General features: G+C 38.1%; 1 protein-coding gene across 2 annotated transcripts in view; it reads left to right on the top strand.

Moving 5' to 3' along the window:
* Positions 1 to 3,221: 3,221 nt before the first annotated feature.
* The window catches only part of LOC117990752 (zinc finger protein 541), a 305,819-nt gene continuing 295,037 nt past the window's right edge, over positions 3,222 to 14,003 (top strand). For both annotated transcript variants that reach the window (XM_034978242.2, XM_069504433.1), the window contains exon 1: positions 3,222 to 4,155. The gene's annotated coding sequence lies outside the window, so the exon portion shown is untranslated. The remainder of the gene's footprint in view (positions 4,156 to 14,003) is intronic.

Below are 14,003 nucleotides of genomic sequence, written 5' to 3'. Positions count from 1 at the left end.
AGTAGTTTGAGGTGTGCGTTGATAGATCAGTCAGTCAGTCAGTCATGCAGCCAGTCACCTTTTCCTTTTATATATTTAGATGACTTGTCCTTAAGTTTTCGTTTAATATATCTGCTTGATTTGTTAACGGCAATGTTCAGGCTTCACCCGTAGGTAGGTAACTCTTACAAGTTTAAAACAGTTCCAAGGATTTAATTCGCATCGATCGCGCTCACATCCGTTCGGGGTTAGCCGCGAAAGCTCCGAACCAACGAAATCAATTGCTGTTTTTATCTAAAACTAGCTGAAATTTCGTCCGCGTGGATGGAAGCTTCCAGGTCATTATAGGTAATCTTCAAAACTTCTACCTGCGAAAATCAAGTCGAGGAAGCTCTTGGCTGAGCACAGCTGGCATACTTAGATATAATTAGGAATCTTTTATTCATTCATTAATTCCACAAATATTCTACGTTTATTTTGCAAACATACATTAGAACAACAAAAAAAAAAACTATATATAGTATATACATACAGAAAAACTTATCACAAAAAAATTTATATTTACAAAAAATATACGCTGTCCAAATTAGGAATCTTTACATTTTTAGTTAAAAAAATTGACCGTTCGTTTTTAGCGTTAAAAAGTTAACTACTTAGCATAAAAAAATACACCCGTGACAAACCGGGGGGCAGCCCCGCAACAGCTTGAAGATTACCTGGAGAAGCACAAATAACTTTCCCCGGAAAAATTAAGGATGTTAAAAAAAAACTATATCTACGCGGACTAAGTCGCGGACAAAACTTCCTGTTATTACTATCGCAAAGGGTAGGTAAAGGTCTCTCCGTCTTAGTCCATTCACGTTTTCCAGGCTGACTTTAAAGTGAGGAGGGGTGGGGAGGGAAGAGGAATAAATTTCAGATTTTCCCCACATCCTTCTGTGTGGATGATTTACTCGACCGGAAGAAAATCTGCACTTTGCAAGCTGTGCTTTGGAAATGATTGCATTGCATGTGTTCTTTGAATTACTTTTACCTACTATATGATGGACACGATAATAACATAATATGTATGGGGTAGATAGCGCATTCTATAGGAATCTCAGAGCAGGTCTTTTTATGCTATAGGCTGCCATGGTGGGCCTTTGCATTAAGGTAGGTATATTTTAATTTTCTCATTTATTTTTCACACTAAACCCTATACACACCATATTTCTAGATTTGCATTATCTTATTAGGTAACTGAAAAAAATATAGAATAGAGACGACGTGATAAAAAGAATTTTATTATGATTTACGTTTTTCTATAGATGAGTTGAAATTTTGTACAGTTGTTGTTGATACATGAAGGTTTCGGAAATAGTAGGTACTAGGTACCATCAGCGTAAAATAGGTGACACGTGAGTCGCATTCAAACGCCTGCTTGCATAAGCTAGTAGGTACCTAAGTATAGTAAAATTTAAATAAGTCGTAGAACAGGTCTGTTGTAAGACTTTTTCCTACAAGGAATCCTTGCAGAATCTTTTGATGCCAAGAATATTCATGATCGAATTCCTCGTATTAAGTAAGTAAGTAATTTAAGTTGAATTCAAAGAAGTATTTCAGGTTTTCTTTGTAAAGTCGTGCTTTTGAGCCAAGATTAAAAAAATATCGATCGGCGTCCGACTGCAATGTCGGGTTAGTCCGAATTTACCGATTGATTCCCATTATAATGAAGGGTACATCGTTACATCGCTGTCAGAGGTGGTCGCCTCTTCTCCTGATATAGAGCCGAAGGGGTGAGTTGGGGGGTTGACCACCCACAGGTGGTGGAAGGGTAGGGGAGGTCCTGCGTGCGCATTAGCGTAGTGTCGTCTCGCTCGCATCTACGAGTACAGCCTACGACGCTGCGTGCTATTTCATTAGGTCATGCGTCTGTGTTGCCAATTGTTTATATTGGTCTCGATCTACTTTCAATTGATTAATTCTTACTACAACACCTTCGATTCTTAAACCTAGTTACCGTTTAGGCCACGATAACTGTGTCAATTTCTTAAATAAACACATGTAGAGACAGACGCTTTTATCAGAATAAAATATATCCATACTAATATTATAAATGCGAAAGTGAGTCTGTCTGCTGTCTGTCTGCTAGCCTTTCACGGCCCATCCGTTCAATAGATTTTGATGAAATTTACAGAGATAGCTTGCATCCCGGGGAAGGACATAGGCTAATTTTTATCCCGGGAAATCAAAGAGTTCCCACGGGATTTTTGAAAACCTAAATCCACGCGGACGAAGTCGCGGGCATTATTTAGTATTTTTATATAAACACCAGTCAAGTGTGAGTTGGGCTCGCACACGAAGGGTTTCGAGCCATCATACAAGATGTAATTATTTTTATTTTAAATTGCGGCCATTTTGAAATTCTTGTCTTGGTTTTTTATTATTTGTTGATCTAGGGGCAGTTTCAACCTCTACCTTAGTATACCCACGGTTCATGAGGAAGGAACAGCCCGCTTACACAGCGTACAGACGGACGGACAACGGAGGCTTAGAACAATAATAAGGTTCCGTTAGCAATCTTCGGGTACGGAATCCTAAAAACTGTGTGATATAATAGTAGTGTAGCATTGTTAACAAACATAATAAAGTAAAATTGGTAAACCTGAAACTTACCTGTAAGATACTACTGTTTTAAATCTGAAATAATAATACAATCGATAAATTCGTATACGATTATGTTTTGATTGTTTGATAAACTGTTGTTCCTAGTAAATGCAAAGGGTCCAGGTTTTAGTTAAAGGGTCAAAAATTACGTTACATAGTACGACTTCCAATTTAGAAACTGTAGATATCTACTAAGTATGTATTACATTTTTCATTAAAGTTCAAAAGACTAATTTACTGAGAAAACAGTAAGAGCCTGAATATGTGCCTACTGCCTACATTTAATATTGTCTCCAAAAAGATACTTGAGCCGAGGGCGTACAATATGAAACATTATTATTTTATTAAAGCTCCCGAATAAATGTGCGCGCTTGTGAAAACATCCTAAGAGAGTTTTCCACAACTCACTAACACCGATTCACTGCTCGTAGCCACGCAACTTTTCACGCACACACGTGCTCGTAGGAAAATAAGCGCCTGAAAATCGTAGCGGTCCAGCGCAGCATCAATTCATCTCCCTCGCGCTCTGCACACTGTCTTATTTCAACAGGTTTCGCCTTTCAGCAGTTGCAGTGTAGAACGCGTGCCTCTAGTAACACAGCACAAACAGAACGGCACACACGTCGTAACCGAAAACTGAAAACTCTTTCTTTCACTGACAGTTCCGACATTACCTGACATTCAGCGCCGTCCTACGTACGGCGGCTTATCGCGTTCAGAATACGGGCCGCCACATTTCGTTACAAATACCTATTTATAAATGCACGATACTAAAAGTGCTTCCAGTGGATGAAAGTCTCGCGTCCTGTTGACGGTGCGAAACTTCACGTGGGAAACATGGAACTCGCCTGTGCCAAAAACAATAATATAATGAACTCTCTGTAAAATATGACCATCTTACGACATGTGCGTGTTTCTTGTGATGTAATAGTGAAATGTTTCTATTGAGAGAAGCGGCGAGTTAGCGCCATGTGAATCTTACGATTCCACCAATGTTTACCTCTTCTGTGTTGTGAATAACGGTTAGTTTAAAATGTTGTAGCTTCGTCGAGTGGCAGAACGATGTAGGACGTTATTGATATTTTAAATGATTGACTATCGTGGACTGTAAAGCTTGTGGTTGTGATATATTAAAAGTGGAGTGCACTCGATTCTGTCCCTTCCGATTTAGGACGTACATAATAATCGGTTGTAATTTCTCGTAAGTTGTGAGCTAATTCTAGTCAAATCATAATATATTTATACACAATAATGATTAAGTATTAAAATGTCCATAGATGGAAACTGTTCTAGTGTTCACTTTCTTAACAAAAATAAAAAGATAACAAGGTTGTGTGTGTTATGCTAAGAACTTTCCATTTGCAATTTCCCTTGGGTTGTGAATACAATAAGAGACTGAATGCTAAGCCTGCGTTACCTTTCGAGGGTGAATTGCCCTTTGTAACTGCTTGTCGTTAGTGATGTGGTGTGTCTAAGACGTTAGTGGTGCGTTGGGTGTGAACTGTGAAGATATTTGGGAACGAGGTCAAGGTAAGCCGTTAGCGGTAGATACTATTGTTACTCTTGTATTATGGTTCTGTGCTGCCATCCTTTTTCTAACTTAAGAGTTATCACTAAAACATGGGAATTAACAAAACGAATGTTTCTAAAATAGTTTGCTATGTCCTGGGACCAAACCAAAAACTAACTAAAAACCTACGAAGCATTATTTTGTAGAAAAATCATCATCATCGTAATCATCATCAACCGATAGACGTCGACTGCCGGACATAGGTCTCTTGTAGGGACTTCCACACGCCACAGTCTTGCGTCGTCGCCTGAATCCAGCGGCTCCTTGCGACTCGTCTGATTTCGTCCGTCCACCTAGTGGTCACTAGACTGCGCCTTCCGATGCAAGGGCGCCATTCCTGCATCTTGGGACCCCAACGTCTATCGGTTTTCCGAACTATGTGCCCTGCCCACTGCTACTTCAGCTTCGCAACCCGTAGTGCTATGTCGGTTACTCTAGTTCTCCTACGGATCTCCTTATTTCTGATTTGATCACGCAGAGAAACTCCGAGCATAGCTCTCTCCATCGCCTGCTGAGTGATCCTGAGCTTTCTTATAAGGCCCATTTGGTCTTCAAGCACTGAGGAATTTCGGACAAGAAGACATCTCGAAGCTTCCTGAACGCTACCCAACCGAGTTGGATTCGGCAGCTGACCGCTTTCTTGAAATTGGACCTACCAACTGGATTGTGTGTCCTAGGTTTACATACTCGTTTACAATTTCGAGTGCAGAGCTCCCAACGATTACCTCTGGTTGGGGCGGGACATAAGCATTAGACATGATTTTCGTCTTACTCATGTTCATTTCTAGGCCCACCTGCTCTACTGAGGTCATTGAGCATTGCGTTGAGGTGTTCCAGAGTTTTTACAATATGAAGTGATAGTGTCTATGATTGATATATAGACAAACTATATATATAATTCAAAAATAAAAATTCTTTAAATTAAATCAGCATACATCTACCTACTTGGATTTAGAGCCAAAGAAATTAAACGTCCTAATATAATATTATCTTCATTGTCAAGTGCATGTACCTACTTAGAATATACTGATTCTAAGTCTTTGGTTAAGAGCAATCAATAGTCACTAATTAACATAGATATGTATCAATGAGAGACACAAATTCATTCGTAAACGCGAGTAGACTTTGAACATAATTATTAACTGTTGAGATAACGCTGGCAGAACATGTTTGCTGAATTATATGAGTAAACAATGTGAGTCATGGTTCTAGAAGTGTAGGGATAGACAGACTTACTTTCGGGTTTCTAGATCTTACATATTAAAGCGCTATGCCTTGGAAAGGAAGGAATTAGTCTTCGTAGCTATATTCAATAAAGGCAAATGCATTAGGTATACGACAAGTGTCTACGAAGACTTGGAAAATCGTTTCTTATTGTGAAAAACAAACGCATTATAACTACGAAGTACTTACTTACGAAGACTGTAGGCAGTGGCGTGCATAGGGTTTAAAGCCAGGGTAAGCAGTAGTTAGGTAAGAAAGTCAAAAGATAATGAGCATTGAGCAATTTCAACCGAGTTAACTATTTCTTGGGTAAGCAGCGCTTTTATGCCTGTATGAGTTGCACGCCACTGACTGTAGGTATGAATATGGTTTCTTATTATGCCTATTACTCAGGTATATTTCTCCATTCTTTGAGTCAATTTGATTTTTCACTTAAGATCTATCCTAAACTTACATGTTAATAGAACAACTTAGATCCAAGAATAAAGGCTTATCTCCTTAGAGAAGACTTTGTACTTGTCCAAGTTTTTGTAACATACCTAAATTAATATACTTAAACAGTATTTAAAGGTTATAACATAATAATTGATTGATCGATTTATTAATACAGGAGCTAGTCATATTTTCTATTCAAATACAGTTTTTATGAAGCGATTTTGAATCTTAAGACATCAGCAAACAATATAATGCTACTAGTTAAAATAGACGAAAGGTATATGAACGAAACATCCCGGAATAACTATTTAGTCGTTTATGTGAACTCACTAACTAAATAGGTAAGTATATTGGTTAAGTTTGTATAGCAAGTCAGTCTTGAAAACTATTAAAAAATAGTTGTTCTACTAAAAAAGTATATAAGTAAGTACGAAAATTAAAATACCTAGAACTTAAGATAAATTTCTTGAAAAAACTCTACCCTTGAAGTTGAGAGAATTTTCTGATGAAGTGGTGTATTTACTACTTACGTACTCAATAAAATCTAAATATATAAAAGGAAAAGGTGACTGACTGACTGACTGACTGACTGATCTATCAACGCACAGCTCAAACTACTGGACGCATCGGGCAGAAATTTGGCATGCAGATAGCTATTATGACGTAGACATCCGCTAAGAAAGGAATTTTGAAAATTCAACCCCTAAGGGGGTGAAATAGGGGTTTGAAATTTGTGTAGTCCACGCGGACGAAGTCGCGAGCATGAGCTAGTCTATACTATTATATAAAGTCTATATAATAATATATAACTATTATATCAGTCCGGCGCGTGCGTGGTGACGATCGGTCGTGTTCATAGTTCTGTCGTAACTCGTAGTGCATGCAGTACATACGTATAGTGATCACCGATAAAAATGTATTTCTGACGTATGGTCCAATCCATAAGCGATGGCGGGCCAAGTCATAGTTGACGAGTTTTTATGTTTCGTACAAAACAAAATAGATATTTTAGATGAGCTTAGTATCATACAAATCTGTGCTACTAACTACACCGATGTGGAAATAGAAACTGGCAAAAGTACCCTATACAGTGTATGCACCCATGACTTGAGAAATATTCATCGAAAGGGTGACGACAAAAAGAAGAAATGTATCAAGGATGTAATCAAGCTGTTGAAGGAAGTAGACCCAAAAAGTTTACCAAATTTCGTGGCACGGGATCTGAGTCGGCTTCCACCTGTGTCTTTTGATTATGTGGACGTCACTCGATTATTAAAAGATATGTCAATTATGAAAACTGAGCTCATGGAACTCAAAACGCAATTCATTACCGAGCTTAAGGAAATTCGTACATCGTGTCAAGAGCGTAATGAGAGTACTCCCCGGGTATCGGTGTCACCGGAGAGAACTAATTCTACTTCGCCATCTAAAACGCTTCAGCCTGTAGCGGTACCATCGCCTACACGCACACAAGCGAACGGTGCAGAAACAGTGCATACGCCAAGTTATCGCGACATCGTGTTTAACTCTAATCATCCGCGCCGAGCGACAAGCGCACGTATGCAAGGCATGCGTTCGGGTCAAACTGGCTTAGCACCGACTACTAACTTAGTGGCGGCGAGCGACGCATCAAGTAAAATTACTGAATTACCGCCGGAAAATAAGACCGATTCATTTACTGTTGTGGTAAATAAGAAACGAAAATAAAAAAATATGCGTGGCACTTCGGACACAGAGTGTAGAATACAGGTAGCTGACTCCCAATGCTCCATATATGTATCGCGAGCGAAAAAGTCGGTTACTGTGAACGACATCTTGGAGCATATTTCAGACAGAGGGGAACAATGCATCAGTGTCGAGCAACTTAAGCAAAATAAAGAAACGTCTTTTAATTCGTTTAAAATTACTATACCTGCCAGCAGGCTGGGAACCTTTTTGGATGGAAAGTTTTGGCCTGCTGGTTTGGTGTTTAGAAGATATAAAGAACGCTTCACCAATACCGCTACTAAACACACCAGACTATGACAGTACATCAAACAAATATAAAGTCAACTTTAGCTAATATTAAAATGGTCTCATTGAATTGTCGCTCAATTAAGCGGTCTGTAGAACATGTGCGTTCCTTGTGTCGAGAGGCGGACATCGTAGCCCTTCAGGAGACGTGGCTCCTCCCACACGATCTTGACTTTATACACCAAATTGATGACAACTTTGGCTGTTACGCGAAATCATCAGTTGACACTGCGGCTGGCGTACTGCGGGGGCGACCGTATGGAGGCCTAGCTCTGTTATGGCGGAAATCTGTTTTTCCTACTGCTTCTATAGTGGAGTGCCCTACGGACAGGTTAGCAGCGGTGCGACTAGAGCTGGGCAATCACCGTCAGTTACTAATTATAAACGTTTATATGCCGACGGACGTGGAAGAAAACTTGACCGAATTTACTACCAATCTTGCGAATATAATGGCTATTATTGATGACAACGAAACGGAAACTGCATTTGCTTTAGGAGATTTCAATGCCCATTGCATCTCCAGGTTTGGTGACGAGCTTACTTTGTTTTGTGCGGAGCACTCCTTAGAGTGTGTGGATTATGAGTTTTTAGGAAAGAACTCGTCCACGTATACATATGTTAGTGATGCCAGTGGCGTGACGCGGTGGCTCGACCATTGCATAGGGACAAGTGCCGCGCGGAGAACGGTCACCGCTGTAACCGTAGATTATGACGTGGGGTGGTCGGACCACCTTCCACTGATAATTACATGTAATTTTGACGTAGTTGTAAGTAAAATTATTAGTGAAAATAGAAGCTTAGTAAATAAAGTTAAATGGGGTCAACGAAATCCTCATCAGATTAGTATGTACAATAAATATTGCTGTGATAATCTAAAAAATGTTACTTATTCTAGTCAATGTTTAAACTGTGATAATTTTACTTGCACTGAACACTTATTTTTAATAGATAGTTATTATGATGAAATTGTAAGTATTTTAAGAAGAGCTGCTATTTTAAGTTTCGATTCGCACTGCGATGGTAATAGGAAACGGAAACAAGTGGTGGGTTGGAACTACCACGTGAGCCAAAGTCATAAAATAGCTCGACTATATTACTTAAGTTGGTTGGAGAGTGGCAGTCCGACAGCCGGTCCAGTCTACAATGATATGGTAAATAGTCGTAGAAAATTCAAAAGTCAACTTAAATGGTGTCAGAACAACCAAGACCAGATTAGAATGAACATTTTAGCTGCACATAGAGTAGATAAAATTTTTCCAAAATTTTGGCAAGCAACAAAGAGGTTGCAAAATAAACCCCGGTTGCCACATAGTGTTGAAAATATAGTTGAACAGAGGGAAATTTCCGAATTATTTGCCAGTCATTTTAAGGTGAAACCACTTAACGTTGAAGGAGCTGAGCATAATACGTACGACACTTCCCCGTCGGACACGCAGACTGAGACCCTACAATTCTCACCTAAAGATATTGTTGACGTGATAAGAAAAATGACACGTGGGAAGTCTCCGGGTCACGATGGATTGAGTGTCGAGCATATGCTCAACGCTAGCGAAGATATTAGCCAAGTTTTGTGTACGCTTTTCAATTTATGTATTAAATTTAATTACTTACCTAAGAATCTAATGAAGACCGTGGTGGTTCCAATCCCCAAAAACAAAACCGGAGACTTGTCTAAATTGAGCAATTATAGACCCATATCACTGGGTACTATAATTGGTAAAATATTCGAAAGACTTTTACATCCGTTTCTTATGAAAAATGTTAGTATCGACGATGCGCAATTTGGTTTTCGTGCCAATGTCTCAACCGATTCTGCTATTTTCAGCCTGAAAAACACTGTCAAATATTATACTAACAGAGACACTAGTATATATGCCTGTTTTTTGGACCTAAGCCGAGCTTTTGACCTGGTAAATTATAATTTGCTATGGTCGAAACTCAACAAGCATAAAGTGCCATCTAATGTTATAAATCTTTTGAGATATTGGTACGAAAACCAAAGCAACAAGGTAAAATGGGGCGACACACTTTCTAACGACTATAGGTTAGAATGTGGTGTACGCCAGGGCGGGTTAACATCGCCGGACCTTTTCAACATTTATGTGAACAACCTGATAGAGGAACTGAGAAGCACCAAAATCGGTTGTCATGTCGGCGGAGTTTGTATTAACAATTTAAGTTACGCTGATGATATGGTGCTACTCAGTCCCTCTATCAAGGGGCTACGGAAGTTGTTAAGTATTTGTGAAAAATACGCTTTAAGTCATGGACTTAAATATAACGTTTCCAAAACGGAAATGATGGTATTTAGATGTGGAAAGGGTCCGGACAGTGTCCCTCCAGTGTATATGAATGGTGTGGAAATCCGGAGGGTGGCGACGTTTAAGTATCTTGGCCACATCTTGACGGAGAATCTCAGTGACGATAAGGACATCGAGCGCGAGAGGAGGGCGCTTGCCGTAAGATGCAACATGATCGCGCGTAGATTTTTCCGCTGCAATGAACAAGTTAAGAACACTCTTTTCAGAGCGTTCTGTCAAAACCTGTACACTTGCCAACTATGGTTTAACTACACAAGACGCTCGTATGGTGCCATCAGGGTGCAGTACAATGATGCCTACCGCATCCTGATGAAACTACCACGATTTTGTAGTGCGTCCATCATGTTCGCATCAGCAAGAATGCCCGACTTCTTCGCGATTATTCGCTCCAGAATAGCTTCCTTTTGGGAGCGACTACGCCACTCTAATAATGAGATTCTCCGGGCGATGTGTGAGCACTTGGATGTCGCCATCTACCGGTATTGGTTGACGCAGCATCGCAGTGCGAATCGAAAATAATGATAGAAATACTATACAATAATACATTATTGTACTTATTTTTGTTATTACTTTTACTGTAGATTTTAATTATTTTTATTTTATTTATAATTTTATTGACTTTTGTAATAATATGGGTACATTTTGCCTGAAATAAAGAACATTATTATTATTATTATTATTATTATAAAGAGGTAATGTCGTTAAGTTTGTTTGTAGGGGGTAATCTTTGGAACTACTGAACCGATTTTGAAAATTCTTTCACCAGTAGAAAGCTACATTATTCCTGAGTGACATAGGCTATACGGGATCTTTAAAAACCGAAATCCACGCGGGCAAAGCCGCGGGGATCAGCTAGTATTAAATAAAGAAAAACCTCCCTATTTGTCATTTCAATTAGCCTCTACTTAGATACCCGTATTTAATGGTGAAATATCTGAAGTGAGATTAATAATATTTTATTAGCATTTTTATTTCATAAATCTTTACGTTGTAGCGAGTTCAACAATAAATTCGTTACACAATCTGTTATTATGGGAATCGCTATTTGGAAATATCATGTACATACACGGCTATAAATTTTAACGATATTATCGATACGAATCCCTTCATAAATAAGCTACTACATTGTATTGTTGAGCGGAAGTCCAGCTCACACGTTATATAATGCGAAGCCTCGAAAGAAAATATCCAAAAGCTATTTTCATCGGTAATGTGAGTGTTCCGCAAAATATGTATTTTAAACTTATGAAAAGTGAAATGTACAGACGAGTGCAATAAATGCTTACCTTAACTTACCTCTGACTCTTCAAAATAAACTTGGTATAAGTAGGTACATAGGTACTATACTTGAAAGTTGCAAAAGTGGTTCGCATGGCAAAAGCTCTACCAAAAATGTATTTGTAGGCTCTCTTGTAAAATTTATTTCCACTTCGTTTATGGCACGTAGATAAGTAGGTACAGACTCATGCAAGATATTGAAATAAATTATTATGTGAGTATTAATAAATTAATCAATATTTAAATACAAATGGTTGAAAAGACTAACTAAAGAGTCACTACCAAGTTTATTTATGGTTCATCTTGGAAGAAAAAGCTTTAAAAAAAACTGGTCAAGTGCAAGTCAGGCTCGCGCACCGAGGTTGCTACAGACGTATTTTTTCGACATTTTGCACGATCATTCAAAAACTATGATGCATAAAAATAAATAAAAATCTGTTTTAGAATGCACAGGTGAAGCCCTTTCATATGATACTTGGTATACTGCCACTTGATATAGTTATCTAACTTCGAAAATTGAAAATACTTATTAGTTCATGACCACAATTTAATTTTTTTTTGTGTGATGTAAGATTAAATTCACGGTTTTCAGATTTTTCCTCTCATGTCTGCTATAAGACCTACCTACCTGCCAAATTTCATGATTCTAAGTCAACGGGAAGTACCCTGTAGGTTTTTTGACAGACCGACAGACAGACAGACAGACAAATAGACAGACAGACAACAAAGTGATCCTATAAGGGTTCCGTTTTTCCTTTTGAGGTACGGAATCCTAAAAAGTGCCTGTAAAAATAGTGCTGCATTCTATTATTAAATACTTCATAGTGTTGAATTATTACTACTTCATTTCAATCAATCAATACATTAATCACCAACAGAAATCAAGAAGGAAAGAACATACATTTTATGAGCTTTATAATGAACCGGGTTTTCCAATATTTTAAAAGTTATCGGCCGAAATAGAAAAACTGGTTCATTCAATTGGCCATAAATCGTAAACGGTAAGTTTTACAAAAAAGTTTACAGGAAACAAATTTTATTCTCTACAATAATGATGAAAATAACTTTTGCCCTAAAGCAGATAGTTTCCGAGATATCAGCCAAAACTTTCGAGTTTTGTGTGAGTTGTTGTGAGTTCGATTTAGTGTGAGGTTAAATGCTCTATTTACTGGCCTAATTATAATATATATAATATATAATATTATTAGGATTAGGATGTATTCGACTGTACATAGAACTGTTCCACTCACAACAGACAATAGAAGGTCAGTATGCATCACGGCAATAGTATTCGCCTTGGCAGTAATGCTAGCCGAGTAGAATTGGCTCCTCGACAACTGTACGAAGCTTCGTGACTAAAATATACGTTTCGGTGACAAATTTAAAATATATTGTCTATAGGGACTCCGTGCAATTTAGCAATGCACTTCTCTCTCATATAATATTACTATGTAGCATATGCAAAGTCGCGATACGTGATTGACCACTGTGTTTTTACTTATAACTTTTAAAGGAGACCGACCATCTCCCATACATCGTTGGGCCCAGAAGTTGATGAACCGTTACAAGTTCCAAATTAGTGTCATTTGTTAGATAAAAATATCAATGACAGTTCAGAGTGACAATTGCATAATCAAAATATATGGGTTCAAATTAGATTGTTTTAGATAATGTGTTATTTGAACAATATTTCCGCAATTATCAATCAAGTAAGTAATAATAATTAGACGACTAGTGACTGTTTAGATTGGTTTCCATAAAACAATCCAACTAAAAATAATATGAAATTCTACTGCATATATACACCATCCCACTATACAATTATAGTAATAATCTCGAAAAAACACAGACAATTCCGTTAATATTTTTCTACATTAGCAACTGTAAATTCATTTTTTTTTGTGATTTTGATTAACAATAAAGGTTTTTTCTAATTTTTTTTTCTGTAACAAGACTGTGCCCACGACTGGTCGGTCTCCTTTGTTACTCTACACAGGCGTCAGGGTCCTGTTACTGTATTTTTGACGTCATGTAGGTATGCATAAAAAAGTAAACGAGTCCACCAAATTCGACTGTCCTGCCATATACCATCAGCGAGGACGCTCAAGTCAAACTATCCATTTTGTAGGACAATTGTTTTACCAATAATCGAGTGGATTAATGTTTTTGAAAATCCCGTGGGAACTCTTTGATTTCCCGGGATAAAAAGTAGTCTATGCTCTTTCCCGGGATGCAAGCTATAGCTATACGAAATTTCAGCAAAATCGGTTGAACGGATGAGCCGTGAAAGGCTAGCAGATAAACAGACAGACATACAGATAGACGGACAGACAGACACATTCGCATTTATAAAATTGGTATGGATTATCACAATATTCAAATAAAAAACTTACTTACTGTTATTCAGACAATTTTGACACCCTACCGAATCGACATGTTTTATATCTGCGCACTAGAATAGCTACCTAATAGAATACATATAATAGAATAGATACAATATTCTGAGGTAGAATGCATAAGGCTCACCAACTAATTTT

Source organism: Maniola hyperantus, chromosome 18, assembly GCF_902806685.2.
Source record: "Maniola hyperantus chromosome 18, iAphHyp1.2, whole genome shotgun sequence".
NCBI classification, from domain to species: Eukaryota; Metazoa; Arthropoda; class Insecta; order Lepidoptera; family Nymphalidae; genus Maniola; species Maniola hyperantus.
The sequence above is the reverse complement of the archived record's forward strand: the minus strand, read 5'-3'. Positions and strand labels throughout refer to the sequence as shown.